General features: G+C 34.7%; 1 protein-coding gene across 6 annotated transcripts in view; it reads right to left on the bottom strand.

Annotated features, from left to right (window-relative positions):
- The window catches only part of TAFA5 (TAFA chemokine like family member 5), a 398,792-nt gene that overhangs the window by 120,963 nt on the left and 253,257 nt on the right, over nucleotides 1–24,572 (bottom strand). The gene's annotated exons all lie outside the window — the stretch shown is intronic.

Here is a 24,572-nt window from a genome sequence, read left to right as displayed (position 1 = left end):
GGCAGACATGCATCTATCTACAAGAATTGAAGTCTCCTTGTCACACTCTTCTTTTTCTGTCAACTTCTTCCTTAGCCGTTTGAGAAAGGACAGGAATCTAGATTACTAGAGAAAGATTAGCCTTCCCTTAATAATGAGATGAGAAGAATATGAGAAAACATTGTTTACTTAAGCCAAGATGACAAAAAAAAGGGTTGAACTTCCTCTCTTTGAACAGAAGTTATGACCTAGTGATAAGAATGGAAGACTAAGACTGTGGAATTGTTTTCTGTTTTGCTTCAAATAACCCGTCTGAACTTATTTTTATTTTCTCTGTGCCACTGTTTCCATGTCTTTTTTATGGCTCCTCATAAGGTTACTGGAAAGTTTAATTCATTAATGTGTGTAAAGTACCAAGCAATTCTTAGAATGGGACTGTGGACATGTGAAATATTATTAATCTGTCAGATATTTTCCTATAAAATAAGACCCTTTTGTCTAAGTAAAAAATAATTGGTATGACAACAAGACTGAAAGCTTTTAAGTATAACATAAAAGCTTGCTTATAATGATGAGGTTGTCAACTGACACTACATCCTCCAGAAATTGTGATTCAAAGACCAGAGCATAACAATAAAGAATTATTTTAGCTAGCATAGTTCACATTTTTACTTATTCCAGGATTATTATTACACACACACAAAAAAAGAAAGAACAAGGGACTAAGAAACAAATGCACCTCTGAGAAATTTCTGCTAGCCTGACAGTTAAAAAGATACTGCTCCTCTGCTAGAGTTTTTGATGGATATTAGAGGAGTCAGACTTTGGAGTTCTTTAGCAGACATTCAAAACTATTAAAGCATGAGTTTCAAGGAACTGCACCCAGAGAGATGCACTATCAGAATTAAAGAAGAATAGTGAAGAGATATTTGATACCTGTAAAAGAAGGCAAGAAGGCTAAGGTTTTATCTGATGGGAATTCTGGCAAGCAGTGTGCCTATGTGTTATAATAAGGACTGACTATGAGAGAAGCAGCATGCTGGGAATACGCGGAGAGTTGACAAAGATGATGAAGGGCAGATTTTGACAAGGACTTTTTGAGACAGGCTGAGTTTCTTATAACAGAAAGCGTGTTTGAAGAAGGCAGATTATGAGCCAAAGAGTGGTAGCATTAATGAATAAACCAGACAGGCAGGAAAGGTACCATGTCTTCTTTTTATCATCTTACTTTAGACAGGAGCCATGACAGAAACTCAGTCTGCCTCCTATCTTTCTAATCCTTATATGTGATAGCAGAAGCTTGGTAACACCACTTCTTCCCCAGCAGTGAATCACACTGTGTACTGAGGTTCAAGCTAGTGCAAGAATGAGTATTTGAAATTCCTTTCACCACTTCTGCTGCCTTCAAGGGGGTAAGGACCAGATGTTACATTTAACACAGATGTAATGCCACAGAGCCTCAGACTCTGTTTGGTTCTGCAGCTTCCATAGCAACTGCTATTAAGTGTTAATAATATGATTAGGAGGAAAGAAAGAACTGCTTGAACAACTAAAAAGCAACAGAAGCATTTTATTCTGACTATGCATATCTTTATACCTGATGTTCTAGGAAATGCAACTGAAAACACTGTTGATAACTACAAAGAAAAAAGGAATGAAGTACATCAGATAGTGCAAAAAACATTGGCGCAATAAATACTTCTATCTCATATTTGCTGGGAGGTAGCAGTGTGCTAGAAAGCAGAGTGACAAGTGTGCCTTATAAACTATAAATTGACTGATGATAAGAGAACTGACTCACTTGCAAACCAAGCGATCCTATCTGCAAGCAAAAGAAATGGAAGCCCTGCATAAAATGTCCAAACTAGGATATTTTATGATTGTACTGAAAAGGAAGAAACAGGGACAGGACAAGGAAAATAACACATGGTTGCAAAACAAAATTCAAGACTGTAATTCAGCTGAGGTCTGCTGACCCCGCAAAGCACAAAAGCCCAACTCAAACAGCTCCTGAATGACAATGAATGACTGAATTCCAGCTCCAGTATTTCAGCTAAAATCAGAATGCAACATAAACCAACAGAACAAGACTCTTAAATCTGTTTCTTACAGTCTGAAGGTGAAAAATGTCAAAAAGTCAAAATAGCAGCAGCTACCATTTGTGAATTTTAAATAGATAATTAAATGAAAGAAAGGCTCCTGTACACAGACAGGAGATTTAAAAGGTTAATGAAGGTATAATAAAGATGGAGATCTGACTGTAAATGCAATAGTGGCTTCAGAAAACAAATATGACTAATAGGCAGAAAAGAAAACTGATTAAAATAATTTCCATTGGACTCTTGCCTTCCCACTTGCCGTCTACTTTTCTAGTCATTTGCCATACATAGGCACATAGATAAACTATGTATGATCCCACTTGTGGGATTTCAAACTGTGACCATCTCCCATGACCCATTCTGAATCAGTAAGGCCACTATGAGAGCATATTAATATTTATTAAAAAAAACCCTAAATCATTTTTATTTCAGCCATTCTACTTTACCTTGCCAAGTTTCCATAGCAAGCTGGATGTTCATGTAGCATCCAGTAGCTATTTTAATCTTGGCATAATTTTGAAATTATCTAAACTAATGGATGGCAGAAATTATTATGATGTTTTACTTTTCCAGCCAGGAAACTTGGAGGTAACACTGGAGGTAAATACAAACTTCCTCTTGCTGACTTTCAGCCTCCTCAGGGTGGATGGTTATTTGTTTCTTCACAGCATGATTTACAAAAGGTATGACATAGTATTAGGGTTAACATGATAGGTCTTAGAAGTGGTATCTTCAGGCAAACTCCATCTTAGGCAATATTTTAACTTTTCAGAGCCATTGAACATAAAAATAAATGCAACATGTTTTGACAGTGTCAGGTTATCCTCGAGTTTCTCATTTTCCATAAAAGTATTTTTGCGATAATGCATGCTCTGTCTCCTCTTCATGGAATAACTCAAAAGATCAAAAAAGAATTCTAAACTTTTCTCTAAATCCTTGAAATTTCACATTGGACTTACTGTCTGTAAGAAATTATTTAAAACAATTTTAACTGTGATTTGGATTAATTGAAAACATGCAGAATGAGGTCAGAAATGCATATATATTTGACTGCAAAGAATTTGTTCATGGCATTACCGCTCTCCCTCTGGCCATACCTTACAAAGTGAGCTTTGAAAGAATGAAAGCTTTTCTGTGTCTTTGTGTAGACAGTAATGTAACAAATATTTATTCTGAATTATGTATACAGCTGTAATACTGTTCTTAACCAATGTAAATAACTTGTAAATAAACTAATAACAATGTTATTTACATAACAATGTAAATAAATGTTATTTACATAACAATGTAAATAAGCTTTTCTGTGTCTTTGTGTAGACAGTAATGTAACAAATATTTATTCTGAATTATGTATACAGCTGTAATACTGTTCTTAACCAATGTAAATAACTTTATAGTTATTAAAAAAACTAAATAGTTGCTTAAATCCACCTTATTTCAGTTCTGGGAAAGTAAAGAGAAGCAAGAAGCTTTACAAAGTATTTTTAATGATAAAATAACCAAAGCACAGGGTTTGTCTGAAATATCCTCTAGCTCCAAATTCAAGTGGCACTATCTCAGTGTACCTGTAAGTGCTAAAATATATGTTTAATTTTATAAAACTTTTCATCGACACAAAGAGACATAATTTAGCTAAACCTGCCAGGAATTAATGCACTGGGCCCAGGAGTGCTCACAGAAAGGTGAATTTATGTAATTTTGTATTTCCATCTCCTTTCTAAGAATACTTGTTTACTGAGTTGGACTTCAAAATAGGTTAGAAAGGATTCAAGGTGTTAAAATTCATGCCTCCTTGCCAAAGTGTCAGACTGACTAAAACCACCACCAACAATGGCTCCTTTTTCCTGACTATGCCCCTTTACCAGAGAACAGGAAAGCAGTCATGTCAAAATTGTACAAGTGGTCCTAATCCTTTGAATATTTTCTGTGTAGGAGGAATTTGGGATAGTGGTAGGTTAGCATATATTGCAGGAAGAGTGCAGAGCGTCCTCAATAAATTTCAGCTTTAGCAAGCATATTCTCACTGATTTCATAATTGCTGACAGTTGTCAGTTGGCTGGGACCAAGCTACAAGATGATTGGAGTCGAGAGTAAGTAAAGCAGAGAAACTGCTTAAAAAGGGAAAAGGAAAAGAAAGGAGTGCTCTGGCATCAAACATGAAATGAATCAGTAAAAAAGTAGGATCCTAATACTGATGATGGAAGTAACAGTGGACTAAACTGTAATACACCACTCTGCAATGCTTCAGCATAGAAGAAAAGGGGGAAGTCCCCAAGACAGCATTCAAGTAAATCAAACAACATACAGACCACATACATGCTCTATACACAGCCACACAGAGTCAGGGTGTTGTGACACACAGACAGATGTCCTGGCCTGAGATGTAGCTGACTCAGTCAGCCACAAGAAATTACTGAACACAGTGCAAGGAATTGTTGGAGCTGGTAAAGAACAGCATAACAAGGTGACAAACAGGACAAAATAGTGGTGATGAAAGGAGTTCCATGAGAACAACCAAACTGCATGTGTACTTGAAGGGCAGAACTGGAGACCTTTTGTGGAGAGAAGAGCCTCACAAAGCAATATCAAGCAATGTCATAAAAAAACAAGATTACATAGGTAACAGATTTAGAGGTACTGAGTTTGGGTATGGATGTAGGACAGGAGCACCAGCAAACTCTTTTACTCATCAGCTGAACGAGAGATCACTGTGGGTGCTCACAAGGATGTCACTTGGTTTGTTGTCCATGTGCCTGGGCATGCCTTACAGTGTGTGTGGGGGTGTGCACAGGTTCACCTCTGTGTGCCTGCACAAACACCTCTGTAATGCATGCCAGCCCTGCCACAAGCTGGACCTGCAAATGGGAATAGCAGCAAACAGACTCACAGGAGAAATCATCTGAGCTGGAAAGTCCACTGGATTAGAGTTGCCCCAAAAGAGCTTATCTCTGGAAGTCCTCTGCTCCCACTTAATAGCAGAAGGCTTACAGCTCAAGATGGAGAACCTGTGTTGATACACTAAAACTAAAAATCAAACTAGAAGTTTAAAGGAGTTGCAGAAGTGGAATATATGTTCTCTGTCTGGCTAAGAAAAAAACCAAAAACCTTTATTTATCTCTTTCTCCTGCTCCATGCTTATTTGTGTTCATGTGTGTGTGCAAAAATAGGTAGATAAACAAAAATAAAGGCAGATAGATTCAAAAGAAACAATACATACCTGTTGAAACACTTTTTGTTCAGCTTGAACTCTACAGAAGGGCTGGGTATTCTTTTTTCGGAAGGGGCAAAAGCATACTACAGGTGTCACCAACTGTACTGTATTTACACATAAAGCTTCTTTTTGTCAGACAGATAAAAGTTTAATTTACATTTCTCTGAGATTTTATTTACTAGTGGGTTTTTTTGGTTTTCTTTTTTTGTTTGTTTGTTTTTTGAGAGGGGTTGTTTCTTTGTTGTTTTTTTTTTCTTTTTTTGCTTTAAGTTGCTTTTCATTTTCTAATAATTGCTTACTAATGTAGACAGAAAGTGCATGAAAAATTTGAATAGATATACAGCCATGCCTCTTCCTAGATTTTGACACTGTTTTCAAATATGCCACTCAAAACATGAGTAATTTAATGGTGATCATATATTACCAGTGAATCCAAATGCTTTGAGATGAACACAAGCTTTCATCTCAGGGGTGGTTTTTCAATAGTACAACCTTGTCATGAGAATATCCAGGGAAATTTATTTCTGCATAATAAAATAATTAGGCCATTATTACTTACTTCATGCATCTGCCCTCTTATTTCTGGTTTTGCCTATGTGATTCGATGGAAATAGCACTGGAATATCCAATAACACCATTCAGTTAAGATCTATTTTTGTATTCATAGAATGTAGTTTTATATGAGACTTGAGTAAGTAAATGCCCATAGACAGCCACCCTGAATGTTACCCTGCCTGCTATGAAAGAAATCACAGGATTCAAAACCCTGAAACAACTTTCTTTGGAGCATGAATTATCCTAGTGCCTACTCAGTGGGCAAAGCTGTTGCAGTTGGGTCCCCAGTTGGAGATCTGAGGCTGGGCTCCTAAAACTAATTGTTATCTCTGCTTCAAATGTTTGTCAGATTTGTACTTTGAGTATGTCATTATCCATATATTACAATCATTTCATGGAAATTTATATTACACCATACCAACAATTGAAGGAGATAAGAAAATTATATGGCACACTTGTAGATATCTTGCAGGAATCTTAACGTAGTTTTGGTTTGGGTTTTTTTTCATTTTTATAGTAATAATTTCAGACATGTTTCTTATTTAAAATAGCAAACAATGTTTTTATAAACATTCCACACTACATTAAAAATCTAAAGTGTCTTTACCATAATTTTGATGGAATAAAGTAGAGGTTGTGGACTCTAACATTAAATTTATGTAATTAAAACCTACGTTTTCAATTTTGAAGATGCCAACAGATGAAAGTCTATGCATGAAACAGCATTTGTGGGTAAGGGAGTAACCTATCTGTCAGCCAGGAGGCCACTGCTGCTATAGTCAACATTAAATCCTAGTGCTGGATGCTCCCCTGTGCCCTAAGCAATAAAGCACAAAAGAAAAGTTTGCTTGTTATCCTTATTGGCCAGAATTGCAGCTGGCTTAAATGGCTACATCTTTACTAACCTTAGCATAGCTATTAACGTGCGTTACCCATTTCTTTAGAGATATCTTTCATGATGTCTTTCTATTCAAGAAAACATGACCAAGCATACATGTAGTTCCTAAAGGTGCATCAGCTATAAATACACACACAGACACATATCAGAACTTTCCTGTCTCTGGTATAGAATCCCTAAAGCTAAAGTGTAGAGATAGACAAGATTATTGCATTCAGACTATATAAATTCAAATCAAAATTCTGCCTAGGAAATTGGTTTGATCTGTAGACAAATGTCAGCTCTGTGCCCTATTAAACTTGCAATTGTTTTAAAAGGACATATCAGTGAGCCCTGAAATGTTGAATAAATGTTAATTGGAAGTCAAAGAAAATATCATGAGTAAAATAAAATATGCAAAGAAAAAGCATTTTCAATCTATAACTCAGTAACAAGTAGATCTAAGAAAGAAAAGCATTACCAAACAGTCAGGCTCCATCTTAACAGAAGACAAGACAAATACTGGTAGCTAGTTTAATTTAAATGAGCATAGTCCTGATGATTAATATTTTTTAAAGTTGTTACCATGACTATATATTAATTTTTAAGATTAAATTGCATGATTAAATTGATTATTGAGCTACCTATTAACTATCCCATATGCTTAGCAGGGTAAAATGCATGGGATTTATGATTGCCATATCATAATATACTCATGTAAAGCATCAAGGATTTGTATAATCTAATTAGAATGAGGAAATAACAATTTGTAATGTTCTACCTTTTATATTATTCATCCAAGACTAAGTATTATGAATTATTTTTTTTAGGTATTTCAATCATTTTTCTCTGGTAAATTTGTACAGTTTGACAGCAGCAATTTAAAAATGAAGACAGAAGAGGGATTTGATTTTTATTTTTAATTATGGAAATGCAATCTTCTTCACATCTACTTTCAAAATGATGACTAGAGGCTATTTGCTTAAGTGAACAGTGAACAGTATGATGAGTGAATAATCACACTTACTGCAGGAACTGTATAACTTATGAAATTATGCTAAAATGCTGCTAGATATAATACTAAAGGGAAATACCATCAGAACATTGTATTGTATATCCTCTTAGAGTAAAAATAGCATTTTGATGGAATAAAGCAATCACATCTTCATGTGGGATAGCAGTAAAGAATTTTATGGGTATACTCTTTACTAAATCCTGCTAAGAATTTTATAATGTGGAAAAAAATTAAAATATTTTAACCCTAATAACACAAAACCTGATTATTTAAATTCATGTAGTATGACCAATGTCATCATTGCAGACCTTAAAAGACTCAAATACAGTAATTATTACAATGTTGTTGGATAGGGGAAAAAACCAAACAGCATTAGTTCAAATGATACCTAGTTCAAAACAAATTTCGGTAGACTCTGTAATAAATGAAATAAACTGACATTGCTTATTCTCTGAGAAAACAAGATACAAAGGCATGGTTTCATACAATTCAGTGAGAAAACTTCCTATTGACAGAGGCTGAGGAACTATTCTTAGACTATTTTTTTTTCCTACCAAGAGTAGCCTAATTTCTGTTTCTGTTAATTTGACACTTTGATTGCATGTTACTGAATTTTCTCCTGCTCACAGTCTTAAAGAAAATATCTGATAATCTACTTTTGGAATTTCCCAACAACAATAAAAGAGACCCTCTTACTATTCATTTATCTTCAAGTGCATCTGGAGAAACATTTCTATTCCATAGGAAAGAATATAATATCTATTACATTTTAATCCTTGGCTAACTACCTATATAGACCTAATTCACATACTCTCCAGAGAAGCTTCCGTGAAAGTCTTGAAATTTAACCAACGAGCTACAATGAAGTCAGTCAATCAATGTCAAGAAGGCAGTTTTAGCAACCCTAACTAAGCACTCCCTTTATTTTTCAATTGTAAAAAAGAAAGAAGGAAAAAAAAATCTTTTCTTATTCTTTCCATTCCTCTCATTTTGTTTGGCCTTATCTTAGTGACAAAAAGTTTGGCTACCCTACAGCTTTACTATAGCAAAAGCTTTGTGACCTGGTTTGTTTAAGCACATGTTGATAGCAGCAATAATATTATACATATTGCATGGTGTATATGCATATGAAAAAGAAACCTTTTTAATTCAAAATAATCCTCATCCAAATAAGATGATCCAGCCTTGTGTTAGTTTTCAGCTTTCCTATCCTCCTATGCTTCATGGAGCACATCAACACTTCAGATCAATCTCATAGTCTACAATCATGTATTACTCATCCCATTTCTGTGTATTCCTTCTTGTTTGACTCATTGTCCCCATTGCAGCATATTTATGGGGGCAGATAAATCAGAATCTTTGGGGTTGATGTACTATCTAGTTTCATCACCTTTTGCTATTATTTATACTTCCTTTTATATCAGTATGGCAGCTACAGAACAGCACCACCTTCTTCATTTCCCCGAAGGGCAGTGCAACAAAGGGAATGGAATATATCCTGTGCAACTTCAGATATTTATCTCATCTAAAATTGGCTGTCTAAAACAATTCAGATGAACCAAGTCCAGTAGTGCCTATTTATCTCCAAAGAGTAGGGGAGTTTAGGATGGTTAGCTGAGACGCAGTCTTCTGAATTGAGGGAGATGAATCCAAGTCCACCTGTCTAAGGTCATCAAAGTAGTCTGAAGAGACATTTCAACTCACATGTCAGGTTTATATTTTGTATTCTGGAATATCTGAGAAATAAAGTGATGTTAATAGATTTGTCAGACCAATGAAGAATGGTTAATGTTGTATTAGTGTTCTTATGAACTGAAAGAAAATATTTTGTTTATGGATGTCTTCAGAGTCCCATTTGATATAAAATATTGTAATATACATATGTATATTACATATATGTAATACCCTTGAAAAGTTTAGATCCCATAGCTATGGTTTATGTTATTAATTCAAAATTTTTAAAATAATCAGCTCCTTAAGAAAGAAGTGCAGTTAAAAAATAAGTTTGCAGTTTTTTTGAATTATATACACAGTTTTGAGATCTCTCTGCATCTAGGACCACTTATTATTTCAACATAATCAAAATGAAGAGTGAAATGATGAATATGTGAATACTTATTAGTACTTACTTAGAGTTGTACAAAAATAAGGGATCTAAATACTGTTAAGTGCGTCATTGAAAGTTGGCTTGTCTAATGATAAAGACTGTCTCTATAACACTGAACAATGCTTCCTCTTGACTCAGATAATGTATTTGATCCAAAAAAGTGCACTAGCAGATCCATATAAAAACCTGATAATCAGTTAACTTGTATTTTTTGCTCTTGGTACATTCCATGATCTAGATCTTTGAAAATGAGTTGAACAGCGCATATGAAAGCACCAAACAACAGATGAAATAAAGATAAGGCTAGAAGTGAACAAAGTATTTATTCACTTTGATCTGCAGCTCTCAAACTATGATTTATAATACATACTGTCCTTATCAGGTGAAAATGTGGCTGCTATTAGATTAAGGTTGTAGTAATGGCAAACACAGGAAGATCTTTCAGTTCCAGTTCTTACTAGGCAATTAGAATAGCAACATAAAAATTTTGTTTGTTTTGTTGTTGTTGTTTGTTTGTTTTCTTTTATTAGGTACTTTCTTAGCCTTACAGAACACTATAACAGAGTGACTGAAAATGAAAACCTCTGTATTGGTTACATCCACTCTTAAGGTCAGAAATTATTTATATACATATTTGAACAGTGTATTGTTTGCTTTGTTTCATCTTCTTGATTGTTTTCATATTCTTCTACCTGTGTTTCCTAAAGAAGGAAAAGGCTTGCATTATACTTGCAAACATAAACAAATTCTAAGTGTTTCTTTTCTGCACAGCTGCTTTCTGTGCAGCTGTCATTGCAGGGGTTCACCTTTTACAGTTAACATTGCTACATTTTGCAAATGAGACGCAAAAGCTGAACAAGGACAATTGTGACAAATCCAATCTTGACTTGCATAAAGCATAAACTGCCCAGGACCCCTACAAATATCAAATGCCTTATGTCAATCCTTTAGTTTTTCAAACAGTGTTTTTTCTTTAACAATAAATTATGACAATCCTAATAGGGACTGACTGATATGGAGTTACACTGGTAGAGCCTTTGCAGTTGTTCTAGCATCACATTCTCCAGAATTTCATGATGGCTATTGCATAACCAACTCTCTCTCACCAGAGCGTGGTACATACTGGTGAAGCAAAGACATCACTTTTTTCCCTGATACTTCTCAAATGGTTTATATGTTAAACGTTACCAGAAAGACCAGAAGGCTACAACTGTGCCATCTAATAGGGATAAAAAGGATGAAAGCTTTTCAAAAATCTTACACAGGAACAATTTAGTTTTTAAAGAAGTAGCATAAAGAGGTTGCTCCTACCATCTTCCTTATTTCTCAGGAAGCCCACGTGTACTATAAGCTGAGAATAGATTTCTGAACCAATTAAATACCTGTCTTCTCTAAACTATACTTATCACAAGAACACCTGCCCACAGTAGGTAATAGAATGAAAAGCTGTAGGAGTATTCAGTCTCAGAAAATCTCAGATTTCCTCAAAAAGAGGGAAAAAAATGCAGTATTTCTGTACACTAAAACACTGTAACTGTTCTGGAATGAATAACATTCCCAGTCCTCACGATTATTTCTAGCAACTCAAAACAGCGTGTTCTGCTTGTATAACGAGTATTTAATTTAGACTCATATGCACACTCACTTCTATACAAGCTGAATGCCATCACAAGCATCCTCTTCATTTCACTTACCTTGATTTACCCTCAGAATCACTTTAAATACTGCAATATACAGAAGTGATTAGAAGGGATTAAAAGCATACAAGGGGCCTGATCAAGGAATAAATGTATAAACAGAAAATAGTACCGCAAGGATTTTTTAAATACTTTTCTTTTAGAAGTAACATATGACAATATAGCATGCCATATTATGTGATGGATGGACTACCATTTGCTAGATGGCCTATAATTTGAGACTTATTTTTCCTTGTTCTTTTGACAAAAAAAACCAAAAAACCAAAAAAACTCTCTATCACCAATCAAGCTCTCCCCAAAACTCTAACCCTTCAAAATATTAAAACTGTTCTCAAGTGTACCTATTAGTATTACAGGATGATTGTTAATCAATAAGGTTCATAAATCACAGGCTATAATTTCCTCTTTGCAAACAGGATTTCTTTTACTGTCTCTTTTAGGTTACAATTCCCAAGCCTTATCCTCACCCTCACCCTTCCCCCCCGCCTCCGCCCCCCACCAAAAAAAGGAAAAGCAAGTCAAGAGAGAGAGAATAAACATTATCCAATTCCTGTAATTCAATTCCTGTAATTCAAGTAGGAAAATAGCAAATTTCCCTGTGCTTATCAGTTCAATTGCAATTGAAGTTACTCCTAGAATCACAGCATATGCTGAAAAGCACACAGATTTTTCTGTGTCTTTGTACACACATTCTTGCCTCTGTTTTTTCATGCATGACTTTCAATGCAATGATCAGATTGGGAATGTACTATCAAAATGGAAAGCCTGTATTCTGATGAAATACATGCTCAAATGTAAATACAATAGACATCAAAACTATTCCTAACTTCATATAATGATGTATTATGTTGAAGAGAAGTAGTAGAATAATTTTAATTTCTTAACCACACTTGTGATTTGAACCAGGTTTTTTTTCAGAGCTAAAGGAAGAACAAGCAGTTTGTTACCTCTGCCATTTTTTCAAGGTGTGTTTTGGAGGACTGAAATACGTGTTCCGTAGTTCTAACTAGTTTTATTCGTAATTTCTGACTACCAAACAATGAAAATTTTAAAGGCAAAATAAAAATATAGGATGGTTATAGGATGTTTTTGAACATACACAATAAGAATTTTATTCTTCCATTACCTGTGTATCATAGACTTCTAGTTCAAACTTCTTCCCAATGTGTAAAGTAAAATGCAATACATTCTTATGGCTGTGTGACTGATAGGAGGGAGGTCTTGGCTTTTTGCTGGTTTTGCTAATCACGTCTAATACAATGGTGAGTAGCTTAACAGATGCTGCCAATAGTCTCCAGGGAAGTGCAAGTATATTAAGATGACTTTGCAATGCGTCACTCCTGCTTACAGTGTAATTAAGTTACAGTTTTCTGTATGTAATTTCATTAATATGGATTAGTCAAAATATCAATGCACAAATAAATGCAGACTTGCAAAATGTATATGTCAATAAAATAAACACAGCACTCTAGTAATAAGGTAGGAGTGCAACTTCCACAAGAAGCCAATTCAATACTGCTACTCAATTGTCATTCACACGAGTAACTGAGGTTATCTGAACTGTTCATTTATGGCCACCTCCTTTTGACAATTCCTCACTATTCTAATGTACTGTGAGAAATGCTTTTTTTTTCCTCCAGTTCTCTGAAGGCTGTGTCTTCTGCTTACTCAAATCAATTCTCTAGGATAACATTCTATGAAAGGAAAGGTGAACAGGAGCCCTTCAGGATGAATCAAGTGAAGTAAGGCAGCTCATAAGTGAACCAGCAGCCCATCACAAGAGTCAGCAAAGAATCTGTCACATTTATAGTCAACAGGAAAATTAGACTTTAAGAAGACAGAAATCTCTACTGTATACCTGGTGAGACATTGTGTGTCCAAAACTAATATGTTTTTTATACAGTATACATTTTGTTCCCTTACCTTCTTTCCTTTTCTGCATCCTACTCTGTTTTCCCTTTGAAATTTAATTACACTTACAAGCATGTGTGGCCTTATTTGTAGCTTGTCCAGAGTCAGCTTTATGGAATATCATTCAAAAACAAAAACAAAAAGACAAACAACCAAACTGCTTACAAATTGATGTTTCCACTCTCACCTCACTGGAAAAGCCTTTGAGAGGACAGAATTGTCACTGGCTAATTAAGGATACATACAAGATTTTTATTTATTCACATTTAGGTTATTATTACACTTAATGTCAAGGTAATACATAAAAAAGCAAAACCATAAATGCTGTATAATAGAACTTACTTTTAGATCCCTCACAGAAATAGAAAATATACAATCTCCTTGTTAAGCATTTTTACAGAAAAATATTGTGTATATATATATATCTTTTTTCAGTCTGAATTTATACAGAGAAATGACATGCAACATCTCCTGGCTCAGTTGTGTTTGCAGATTAATATTGTTTGAGTCAGAGAGAATTAAGCTCTTTCACCTCCCACAGCAAAGGTAAAGGTGATGAGCTTCTATTAGTATAACTAATAAAATCCTATACTGCAGCAAACTATCACAAATAAATCAAAAGTTTCCAGCACCAGGCATTAAGATGTTGCACATTAAAAATAAGACTCATGCAAAGAAATGAGACTCAAGCTTAAGCATAAAGACATAGAGATTTACAGTGTTGCTCTACAGAAAACAAAATGGCTTACAATTCTGTACAGCTCCTTTAGAAAAATAAACAGACAAAGCAAACAGAAGCCGATTGATGTTCTCTAAAAAGATAGGGGGGTAACACACTCTTCAAGCATAAAATAAATTAATAATTATGATAATTCATTCATTTGAGCTTGTTTTCAAGCAGGTTCCCTGTTGGTTTCTTAATGAGGATAATGATGTATAATCTTTACAACTGAAAGTCTCAGAGGAAAGTTTACACTTCAGAAAAAAAAAAAAAGAGACTGAGACAAAGTGCCTTAAGAGTAACTTAAAGCCTCACTGGGATAGATCCAAACAACTGATAAGGAGGGGCTTCTACCCAAGTTGTGCAGCCCTATGATGTCATGGAATAACAGCATCAACACTAGAATAACACTAGAGCTCCTGATTCCCAGAAGCATCTCTTTTTAAATACCAAAACCAAATTAGGATCAAAGACTAGGCAGCACAACTGTAGTACTCTGACTCATATGAAAGCTATGAAAGAAATGGTCTTTCTATCCATCCTATTCCTTAGGAAACCATGCAAGATTTTATACCAAAAAAATGTATCTATCTTCCTAGTACCGGCTGACTCTGAGATTGTGTTTCAAGAGAGGATCTGATAGGCAGTGAAAGGTAGCCACCTGCCTGCAGAAAAACAAAAACAGACATTCAAAAGTGCAAGCACAGATAGGAGCATAGAAATGTAGTATCACTGAAGCTTTTAGGTTGGAAAAGACCTTTAAGATCATTGGGTCCAACATTAACCAAGTCCACCACCAAGCCATGTCCCTAAATGTCACAACAACATGGTTTTTTTAACACCTCCGGGAATGCTTACTACACCATTTCCCTGTTCCAGTGCTTGACATCCTTTTCTGTGAAGAAATGCTTCCTCATAATCTAAACTTCCCTGATGCAACTTGACAACAATTTCTCCTGTCCTATCACTTGTTACTTGGGAGAAGAGGCTGATCCCCACTGGATTACAGTCTCCTTTCAGGTAGTTGGAGAGAATAAGATCTCACTTGAGCCTTCTTTTCTCCAGGCTAAACAATCCCAGTTACCTTAGCTGCTCCTCATTAGAGAAGATATATATATAGATATATAGATATAGATATAGATATAGATATAGATAGATATAGATATAGATAGATATAGATATAGATATAGATATAGATAATAGATATAGATATAGAGATATAGATATAAAAGACCAGAAAATTGATGTTAAAACTAAAATAAAAATACAACCTAACAAGCCCAAAGCACTTTGTCTTCTTTATGTCTGGAATTTTAATTAAAATTTTAAACAAAAATAAGCGTGACATCAGAAATGTAGCTATTACAGTAGGGCAAAGGAGAGTGATGCTTGTTTAATATGGTATTAGTAAGTTAATAATGTGATAAATCTACTTATTACTTAGCATTAATCCAGAAACTATTGAGAAGCACTTGATAAAATCTGCCCTTAGAGAAATTACTTTCTCCTTGTTTGAGGAACACATCTAATTGGGTTTGAAAATGGCATCTGATCTGCTAATCTGACAATTTTGAATGAATTGGGTCTCTCAGGTTTTATATACTGGTAAATCTACAACTGCTGAGCTTTTGGTAGCATTCTCATTTTTAACAGTTTTTGAGACGAATCAATGCACATTTGGACACATCACTCTCTCTCTCTCATCTTGATTAATCCATTAAAGTTAATGCTTTAGACCTCATCTGCAGCAGAATCTCCTTGAAAACCCGGTAAGGCAAGTTAATCATGAAAAGAGTGATGCCACATCACAGTCCTTAATATGCCCCTTCTGATAACCTGATTAGTAGATCTGAAATATTAGAGAATTATTTTTAAGAGACAAGGATCCAAGTTTCCAATTTAAACTTTGCATTACTAACTGCAAGAATTAGGTTAGTGAGAATTAGGTTGTCAGCTATGCACGAATATAAAAGAATACAAGTAAATGACTCCAGTTCAGTGTACAAGCAGTGAAGAACATTTCTAGTCAAGTAATGTTTGTAATATAAATATAGATCAGTGACCTAGAGCAAGTAAAAAATTGAGAGTAGTATCAGTGGTGAAGACACTGATACAGAACAAACAAAACAAAATGAAGAGTGCAGTTACAGGACTATCCCAGTTTGCGTCTTTGCCCTCACACATAAGAAACCTATTTTGCTGCTTCTGAACATGGTCAACCAAAAGGTTTACAGTACTGCACAATAGTACCAGTTACTGAATGTATGATAAAGTGACTGATAAAGCAATGATAAAATGTGATTGATAATTAAAATAATCTGCTTATAGCACAGGAGTCTCTTGCAAAAAATAACTCAGGATATCAAGAAGTCCAGAACAACTGCTTTCTGCATCCAGTAGAGTTTTAAAATCTAGGACACTTCAAAATATATTTTATGTCTCCAGCAAATACTCTGTAAAAAAAATCCTCACTAAAACTTCATTTTTCTAATGAGCTATTCAGGCTTAAGGAAGATGCTGTCCATCTATTAAACCAATAATGTACTCATTGCACATTGCAATTATGTGGAATTTTTATTTCTTCAGGTACTCCCTATAGGTGAAATCATTGTTTTGGATAAAGCATATATAAACACGTGTAATTTGCTAACAAGTTGCAATTACAACATAACAGAATACAGGAAATATCTTTCAGATTCTAATTCAGCATTTGTTTTAGAAAACTTACTCCTTACCCAAAACTGAAGCAGGCAAATGACATATCACACTCAAAGGTATTTCAGAAGTTTTAATTATAAATATACCCAGTATTCTTAACATTGATTTGTTTTTCTATTAATCATAGAACACTCATCATATGCACATAAAAACACTGGACTGCCATTTTAGTGATATGCATCAGGTGAAGACATTAATTCTGCTATTTTGAGAAGATTTGATGGATGAAAAAATAAAAACCGTCACATGTCACAAAATATTGAAGTGTAAATTCTAGTCATTAAAAAAATCTGAAATATTAAGTCATTTCAGTTGAACCAAGATATCATCCTCAAATTTAGAAATTTTCAGAGCCACATTTTTTCATTAAGAAAAAGTAGATAAAAGGGGGGAAAACTAGGAAAAAAGGGGAAAAAAAGCTACAGAAATTCTCATTTGTCTCACTAAAATAGGATGGGCTTTTAAGTCATTTGAACAAATGTCAGTCTCTAATGCATTTTGTTTACAGCATTTTAAAGCAGAGAAGTACAGAAGTTTCTGAGGTACATCTGGAGAGATGCATACTATGATAAGCACATGAGTCACAAATATAACAAACAATTAGGAGATGCACTATAGAACCTGGTAAAGAGAAAAGACAAATTGTTAAGAAAAGCCTTTCTCTGAACAAAAATCAGCAGGAGGGAAGAACTCCCAGAAACCTGCAATAATTTCTAAGTGCAGATTGTTGGTATTTTACCATTTTGTAATGCTTCTTTTGGAGTTCACCTTTCACTGGTTAAGAAAATTCACATTCCTGACACAGGGAAATTTTGCTTGTTGGTTTTACATTCTGGTTTGAAGTGTCTGAAATAACAGAAGAGTTGACTGCAACTGCTAATGTTGGTATTTTTTATACTATGCAACTACTTCTGTGCCATACTCTAGGATGGAGTATTCGTTGGTGAAAAAATGCTGTAATGGAAAACTGTGGAGGGAGCCAAACTTTATTTTATCTTGCTCACAATGCTTCTTCAGGAATCATGTCTGACATTTACTCCCTCAGGCAATGTCTCAAGGATTGCTGACTGGGCCAGACCAGAGATGTGCCAGGAATCACACTGATAAGAGGGCTGGATGAGTGCAGGTCAGGGCCAAAGCTGGTGCTCTGGTCTGGTTTTCCTTATAAAGATCCCTGCTACAGAGCCAGCAGGACACAGAGATGGGAGATGGACAGAAGCATTGGATGTGGACAAGAAATTGCCCAAAGGGTTTCACTGATTTTTACTAACAAATAAAGAACAGTAAAGTTTGGAAATCATGTTTGTATGGGATCATCCCTCTGCCTGCTTTTTTTCAAATTTAGCCCGTATCAGAGAATCAAAGAACCACAGAATATGCTGAGTTGGAAGGGAATCACAAGGATCATTGAGTCCACCCATTGATGTCTGTCTTCCAGCAACATCATTCCAAACTGTTTTATTAATTGCTAGCTCTTCACTGTAGCCCCTTTCTGCTTAGATCCCATCTTCTCTCAGCTGACTTCTACCAGTTTCTTTCCTTTCCTATCCATCCCTGGGCCCATGCTTAACACAGAACAATGCATTATTTCCCCAGTGTCTTTCTTGGAAACAGATAAACCATATTTAGCCTCAAGCAAGCAACTGTAATGAAAAAAAAAATCAGTACAAAACCAGAAAGTTTAATAAAATTAGAAACAATCAAAACCAAATATCCATCTTTGTGGTAGACAACTAAAAGATGTTTGTATAATACATATAGACTTTTGTGTACTCAAAATGAAGAAAAAAACTCCCCAAAATCCAACAATGCCTGACATCTATTTGGCAGTGTAGTCTCATTGGAAAGATTTATATTTTTGAGACTAAAATTATCTTAGAAAAACAGTTGCAAACACACCAATGCTGGGGATATTTTGAACACTTAGCAAAAAAAGAAAAAAAGTAAAAAAGAAAAAAAAAATGAGATGACCTAATCAAAATGAAAACCTCAAACATTTCCTGCCTCACAGGTCACCTAATACTCTGAACTCTGCCCTGTAATTCTTCTCAAGCCAGGGGACCTTTGGGCACTGGAAAATAAATAACCTCATTTCCTCTTCAGCATGTTGTTGGATGTGCCACTAAATAGCAGAGATGTGGCAGCTGTGACATAAAAATTGAGATAACTTACTTTAAAAAAAAGGAGAAAAAAACCCCACCTTTCCATAAGCCAACTGCAATGTTTCTTTCCTTTTTGACACACTTATACAAACTATAGAAAACAGAACTATAATTTTTCTAAACATGAGACCACTGTTCCTAAAATATCAAATTACAAAATTATATGGTATCCAATGATAAAATCATATGCTAAGTCCATTCTCATATGACAGCAAAACAAAGATCTGGAAAACAAAGACCTTTAAAAAGACTGGAAAATCTTTGAATTGAAGAAAATGAAGTTTTATAGCCATGTGATATAAGACAACAGTTTAAGCTCATAATAGAGAATGCAAAATTATTATTACAGAAGTAAGAAATTTATAGGCATCAATGATTTGCACAAGATAATGACATAAGTTTTACTGCACAAACCTTTTGTTTTAATCCTTTGACGAATGAATTTTGTGTCAGTACTTAAGGTAAAAACTAAAGCAGTGAGCAGTAGCCTGATTATATACAATAAATACTCTAGTTGCTGTACATAAAAAACCCCCAAACTTTAAAAACCCAAAAATGTCAAAATTAAAAATTTCATATATAAAGCTATCAAGTTAATGGAGTATCTGAGAGCTAAAGGTTTCCATGTGACAAACGTGACAAATTTCTGTGAGTTAGAGTGAATGCTGTTTTGGACATCTAAGATTCAACAAAAAGAACTTTGCTGCTGCCTTAGTGAGTACATAAAGGCAACAGAAATGAGAAGGTTCACAGGATATGTGCTTTCATTGGATGTTATGAGACAGCGGTTACAATTATATTGTGAAAACAATATTTTAACTGTGATATATCTTGAGAAAAGTATCTCACCATTCAGAGCATGCTAATGAGACATAGGATGGAAATTGTCTACATGCTCCATTTTCATTTTCTCTTAGGCAATCTGTATTTCCATGAATCTGCCAAGACTACCTCATAAACCAGAATACACAAGGAACTTGTTGAAAGTTGAATGAATGATAAGAAGGGTTATCTGTAATATTCAATAAACTCTGTAATATTAGATAAATTCTTTAATAGTGCATGAATGGTACTAGTTGGACAATTGCAAATGCTTTATCTCAATATATTACCTACTGTAATTGTGGAAGGATATGAAAGTGCACCAAGAATTTAAAGGATAAGCAGAGGCCTTCATAAATACTATTACTGTATCTAAGTTGTATTCTTGTACTTCTCAGTACCAGAACTAATTTTAAAACTAAAACACAAGCATTCTCCTTTAAATGCTTATAATATACAATAACATAATGAATAAGAAAACTTTCAAAATATAAACCAAATATGTTCCCTGTAACCTTAGTTTGAAAATAAAGTGATGTCATTTGTTATGAGAGGTGTAAGTACCTCATTCACCGCTGTATGGAAGGTATGAGAAAAAAGCATACACTGCAAACATCCATTAATTATTGTGAATAAAAACTGTAAGGTTTTAAGAGAATTTTTTGGAACTACACACAAATTAGCAACAGAGAGAAGAGAATAAAGAAGAAAAAAAAAAAGTCAAGGGAAAAAAGTCCCTTTTATAAAGGAGAAGCATTTGAAAAAAACATTTTTTTTTATCTGTACTTTGCTTCAGGTGAGTATTGTACATATAATTGTTATAAGTGGAGCTGCTATTAATTAATGACTGCTTACCATTCAAAATATTTAAATGTCAATTAATGTTTAGAAAACTCACTATTTTAAATGCACTCCTATAATGCCTTGTGCTAATTTATAGTTTTTTCAGAGGTTGTTGACTACATCATTGTATGAAGATGGAAAGCAGAAAGTTCCATATCACACAGTAAACTGCTGTGAATTTTGCTTTATTTTTTCCTTACTATTATGTTGATTATTGCTGTCTCTTAAATATTGCTTTAATTTATTTAGAGTATGCTCAAGATGAGCACTAAAAAGTTCAAATAAAAACCTGAAAAATAGTGAATGGGGCTCCAGGAGAATCTCAGAAATGCATTTGCAATTTCAAACAGATAAATGAGTTCATGTCTTCTTTTTTTTTTTTTTTTTCACAAAATGTGGAGAAACAAGCTATTATAGGAACAGAAAAAATGTTGAGAGAAACTGTTATATTGAAAGAGAACCTAATTGGAAAATATTTTCTTAGGTCTGTTGCAGGGCAGGGACTTTTCAGTGATAGTGATACAACACCCAAATTTTGCTGAAGAGCATTTCAAAGAATCTGTGCTATTTTTTCCTATCATAACCTTAGGGTAATTTATAAAAGCCAGTGCTTTATATGCTGACTGACTGAAAAACCCCAGATGCATCTGTTCATGTGGCAGAAATGGTTGGATATGAAACAGTATTTGTGAACTGAGATCTGATTTCTCTGTATGTAAACCAGCTTCATCTTTCATACAACTTTATAACTCAGGGGATGAAGGAGTTATTAGTTTGAAAATAAAAATTCTAAAACAGAAGAATACTTTGAATTATTTTGAATATCTTTTCTATACATGTGATAAACCCAAATCTAAATAAAGCCCCCAAAAAGCTCTGAGACTGTTTCATACAAAATCCCTCATAAAATATAAAAACTTGAAAACTTTTCTTTCTCTATGACAGACTTGATATAAAAATGCAGTCAAAATACAGAGAACTAAGTAAAACAGATCAAGCTTTTTCATCTCAACATTCTTTAAACAACTCTCACACTGAAGTTTGATCCTCTCTCTCTGCTTTGAAAGATTATTTGTTTCAAAGATTGGGAGAAAAAAGTATTTGAACAGGAAAACTAACTGGGAAAGACATTAACAGTAATCACGTTTTGTTAGCAAATATTCAATTTGTGCCCTGGACTCTCAAGCCATTTTACAAACATTTCCTGTTAAAACATTTTTATCAGTTGTACAGATTTACATGCCAACATTTACCAACACATATGCTCAGCATCAGCCAATGTTACACAGTTATTTAGAGATTACATCAGTCTGTTAGAATTATATGATGATAATTGTCAACTCTACCCCATGCTGGTATTTTTGGATTATCTTTTTTTATGCTGTTCACACTTCAGGACCCAACCCTGTCAACATGAGAAGTTTAATTTTTATTTTTTTTAAGATTTAAAAATCATAAAATAAAAGACCCACCCCCCGCAAAAAAAAAAAAAAAAAAACCAAACAAAAAAACCCCAAAAAAACAACAAAAAAAACCCACACACACAAAAAACCCCCCAAAACAGCAACACATTTCCTGTTAGCAGAACTAGGAAAATGATCCTGTGGTGATGTGAAAATGTTTCACTTCTGAGAGCAGACTAAGATCAACCTTGGTAAATAACCTGATCATTAAGAAACAATGTTGTTTCTGATCCTCCTAATTAATGAGGACCAAAACAATAACAAAGCAAATGAAATCTGAGGTGTGCACCAGATCTCTCAAGGGCAAGACAGTCCTGTGTGTGAGACAGATCCAACATAAATCTTGAAAATATTATACATGGATGATCAAAAACTTGCTTAGGGCGTCACATCCATGTTGTATGCAGTACTCATCTGTTTAAACGTACTTTTGGTACAAAAAAAAAAATAAAAAAAAAAAATATATATATATATAAAAGAAAACCAGCAAATTTGCAGAGATGAGATTTCTCAGTAGGAAGGACACATCAAAGTATCAGGATCTGATTAACTGAAAATGTGCCCTTTGCTATTACCTACTGAGGAACTTGTGTCCTCTAATGTGATATACAAATAGTTAACTCCTAATTTGGTATTTCCTTAAAAATATAAAAAGAGAATATAACAATTCTGAAATTAAAATGCTTGTAAAGTGAAGTCCTAGACTCCGTGAAGAGCATTTTCACTTCATACTAATCCCAGGTTAAACAGCATAGATGAGCATTGGTGCACTTTAACAGAAAGATGTACACACTGCAACTCATCTAAGGATTTCAAACAGGTGTATTCCTTTATCATGCGGTGGTGGGGGGAAACATTAAAACTAAATAAATTCTTGGTTTAGAACTCATGTGCCTTTTAGATAACGACTTTTCTAAGATTTAGACTTCCAACTCCTGTGTATTTCGCAGTGCCTGAGATATCAGTGTTACCAGGATAGTGCAAGGCTTAATTATGTAGATGTAAAAATAAAATGACAATTTCAGAATGTAAAACTTGCTCTGGACAACTGTCAGATCCTTAACTACTGGCACTGGTGATAAACTTCAGACAGCTACTATTTGAGACATTAGTTAAGCTTCCTTCAGTGTTCCTCAGACTGGACATACAAAATCATAAGCAACTATTAAACTGGGGGAATTTCAAAGGCCATGCTGTGGGATGTGATGTTCCATCCCAGCTGTGCAGGGTATTTACAGGAAACCCTAAGAACAAAGATCCTGATGTTGATAATTTTGATAAATTAAACTCACACTGGCACAGCTAATTGGCTTCCAGTATCTGAACTCAGTGCTGACAGCTACTCTGTGTGTCTCAGAAAGAGTAGAGGTCTTTAGATAACGACTTTTCTAAGATTTAGACTTCCAACTCCTGTGTATTTCGCAGTGCCTGAGATATCAGTGTAACCAGGATAGTGCAAGGCTTAATTATGTAGATGTAAAAATAAAATGACAATTTCAGAATGTAAAACTTGCTCTGGACAACTGTCAGATCCTTAACTACTGGCACTGGTGATAAACTTCAGACAGCTACTATTCAAGACATTTTGGAAGTTAAGCTTCCTTCAGTGTTCCTCAGACTGGACATACAAAATCATAAGCAACTATTAAACTGGGGGAATTTCAAAAGCCATGCTGTGGGATGTGATGTTCCATCCCAGCTGTGCAGGGTATTTACAGGAAACCCTAAGAACAAAGATCCTGATGTTGATAATTTTGATAAATTAAACTCACACTGGCACAGCTAATTGGCTTCCAGTATCTGAACTCAGTGCTGACAGCTACTCTGTGTGTCTCAGAAAGAGTAGAGGTCACACAGATACAGGCTGTGACTGTTCCAGATAACCATCATACTTGTTAGTTACTTGCTTGAAAGAAGGGACACTTACACTGACTCCTTGTTTTCATGGGTGTAACAAAAATGGCAAAATTAAAGCCAATGCAGACCTTATGAAGAAATATAAATAATGGGGAGAGACATGAAAGTCTTCTCCCACCACTATGCATTGGATTAGACACAGTCTACCTACCATATATGTTACTTTGGGATAATATAAAATCTGAATTTATACAACGTATATACATACTCTTTGAGATGCTATAGCTAATTACATTTCATAAAATATCCTCTTTCTGGCACACAGTATGTTGTACCTATCCAATAGATCTAAAGCTGGCAGGCAGATGTTGCAGGTAACCCATATTATACCCATCTCTCTAGAGCCTGTGTGTGCAACAGCCAGCCATCTGTTTTCTGGACTCTCTGATCTCCCCAGTCTTTTAAGGCCAGCTCTGTGGAGAATGGTGGCAGCACTGGCTTGTCATCTAGTGAAGAAATATCACACCAGCTCCTC

Source organism: Passer montanus, unplaced genomic scaffold (genome assembly GCF_014805655.1).
Source record: "Passer montanus isolate IOZ18808 unplaced genomic scaffold, ASM1480565v1 scaffold6, whole genome shotgun sequence".
Taxonomy (NCBI): Eukaryota; Metazoa; Chordata; class Aves; order Passeriformes; family Passeridae; genus Passer; species Passer montanus.
Note: the sequence above shows the minus strand (reverse complement) of the source record. Positions and strands in the feature narration are given on the sequence as shown.